The sequence below is a fragment of the Styela clava genome, chromosome 5 (assembly GCF_964204865.1).
Source record: "Styela clava chromosome 5, kaStyClav1.hap1.2, whole genome shotgun sequence".
In the NCBI taxonomy this organism is placed as follows: domain Eukaryota; kingdom Metazoa; phylum Chordata; class Ascidiacea; order Stolidobranchia; family Styelidae; genus Styela; species Styela clava.
In genome coordinates, this window is record NC_135254.1 from 22,795,313 (window position 1) to 22,797,812 (window position 2,500).

General features: G+C 54.1%; 2 non-coding genes and 1 pseudogene across 2 annotated transcripts in view; all 3 read left to right on the plus strand.

Moving 5' to 3' along the window:
• LOC144423656 (small subunit ribosomal RNA) overlaps positions 1-1,758 on the plus strand; it is a 1,811-nt gene extending 53 nt beyond the window's left edge. Inside the window, exon 1 of the ribosomal RNA XR_013476121.1 lies at positions 1-1,758. This exon is cut by the window's left edge and continues 53 nt beyond it. This is a non-coding gene — a ribosomal RNA (small subunit ribosomal RNA).
• A 298-nt stretch (positions 1,759-2,056) lies between these two features.
• On the plus strand, positions 2,057-2,206 carry LOC144423581 (5.8S ribosomal RNA). Its single transcript, XR_013476048.1, has one exon. It is a non-coding gene; the product is annotated as a 5.8S ribosomal RNA (ribosomal RNA).
• A 156-nt stretch (positions 2,207-2,362) lies between these two features.
• Positions 2,363-2,500, plus strand: part of LOC144423767 (large subunit ribosomal RNA) — a 3,696-nt pseudogene continuing 3,558 nt past the window's right edge.

Consider the following 2,500-nt stretch of genomic DNA (forward strand, 5'->3'; position numbering starts at 1 on the left):
CAGGTGCAAGTACGAGTTCTCGTAAAGCGAAACTGCGAATGGCTCATTAAATCAGTCTTGGTTTATTTGGTCTCGTAAGCGAAGTGGATAACTGTGGTAATTCTAGAGCTAATACATGCATTAAGCGCCGACTTCGGGAGGCGCGCTTTTATCAGATCAAAACCGACCGGGTTCGTCCTGTGACGTTTGATGACTCTGGATAACCACGCGGATCGTACGGTCTCTGCACCGACGACGTATCATTCAAGTGTCTGCCCTATCAACTGTCGAAGGTACGCTACGTGCCTACCTTTGTGATAACGGGTAACGGGGAATCAGGGTTCGATTCCGGAGAGGGAGCCTGAGAAACGGCTACCACATCCAAGGAAGGCAGCAGGCGCGCAAATTACCCATTCCCGACACGGGGAGGTAGTGACGAAAAATAACAATACAGGACTCTAACGAGGCCCTGTAATTGGAATGAGTACATCCTAAAACTCTTAACGAGTATCCATTGGAGGGCAAGTCTGGTGCCAGCAGCCGCGGTAATTCCAGCTCCAACAGTGTATGCTAAAGTTGTTGCGGTTGAAAAGCTCGTAGTTGGATTTTGGGCGAGCGCCGCCGGTCCGTCGCAAGGCGTGTCACTGGTTGCGTTCGCCTCACCTTCGGTTCTCCGTCGGTGCTCTTGACTGAGTGTCGGCGGTGGCCGATAAGTTTACTTTGAAAAAATTAGAGTGTTCAAAGCAGGCTGTTCGCCTGCATAGTGTTGCATGGAATAATGGAATAGGACCTCGGTTCTATTTTGTTGGTTTTCGGAGCACGAGGTAATGATTAAGAGGGACAGACGGGGGCGTCCGTACTCTGCCGTTAGAGGTGAAATTCTTGGATCGGCGGAAGACGAACTACTGCGAAAGCATTCGCCAAGAATGTTTTCTTTAATCAAGAGCGAAAGTCAGAGGTTCGAAGACGATCAGATACCGTCCTAGTTCTGACTATAAACGATGCCAACTAGCGATCGGGAGGCGTTACCATGACGACCTTTCCGGCAGCTTCCGGGAAACCAAAGTCTTTGGGTTCCGGGGGAAGTATGGTTGCAAAGCTGAAACTTAAAGGAATTGACGGAAGGGCACCACCAGGAGTGGAGCCTGCGGCTTAATTTGACTCAACACGGGGAAACTCACCCGGCCCGGACACAGGTAGGATTGACAGATTGAGAGCTCTTTCTTGATTCTGTGGGTGGTGGTGCATGGCCGTTCTTAGTTGGTGGAGCGATTTGTCTGGTTAATTCCGATAACGAACGAGACTCTGGCATGCTAAATAGTTACGCGACCTTCTCGGTCGGCGTCTAACTTCTTAGAGGGACTAGTGGCGTTTAGCCACACGAGATTGAGCAATAAACAGGTCTGTGATGCCCTTAGATGTCCGGGGCCGCACGCGCGCTACACTGAGTGAAGCAGCGAGTGTCTAACCTAGGCCGAAAGGTCCGGGTAACCCGTTGAACCTCATTCGTGATTGGGATAGGGACTTGCAATTGTTTCCCTTGAACGAGGAATTCCCAGTAAGCGCAAGTCATAAACTTGCGTTGATTACGTCCCTGCCCTTTGTACACACCGCCCGTCGCTACTACCGATTGAATGGTTTAGTGAGATCCTTGGATCGGCCCCGTCGCGGCTGGCAACGGCCGCGTCGGCGTGTCGAGAAGACGATCAAACTTGATCATTTAGAGGAAGTAAAAGTCGTAACAAGGTTTCCGTAGGTGAACCTGCGGAAGGATCATTACCGAAAGTGGTGGTAGGCCCCGGCCGACCGCGCACTTAATTGTCTTTGGGTGCCGCCGAGAGGGCGGCCGTCAATCGGGGTTCCGCCCCGTGCGACACGCGTAACACGTTGGCATAGCAAGGCAGCCGAGTGCGATGGTGGCTTCTGGGCACCGCGCTCGATGTGCCGCCGGCCCAGCCCGGCGGTCGCTCGGCGCCGTTTGTTGGTGTTTTTGTGCAGTTGTTGTCGGTGGTGGTTTTGTGGTCGATCCCACAGTGTGACGTCCGCGCGCTTCGGCGCCGGGCGAAACGTCGAGGACGACTCTTAACGGTGGATCACTCGGCTCGCGAGTCGATGAAGGACGCAGCCAAGTGCGAGAAGTAATGTGAATTGCAGAACACATTGAACGTCGACCTTCTGAACGCGAATTGCGGTCTCGGGTCAATCCCGCCGGCCCCTCGACGTGTTCAACTACGTTCGAGGGGCGGGTCCAGGTCGGTCGGTCCGGTCACGAGATCAAGACCGACCGTGGGCCAAGGCGGCGACGGTACGCGCTCGGTCGGCGCCGGCGGCGACGACTTGCGATGCCAGCGGGCCGTGTAAGAAGCGGCCCGCTTGACACATACGACCTGAGTTCAGGCGAGAGCACCCGCTGAATTTAAGCATATTATTAAGCGGAGGAAAAGAAACCAACAGGGATTCCCTGAGTAACGGCGAGTGAACCGGGAAGAGTCCAGCGTCGAATCTGCGCGCTTTTAGAGCG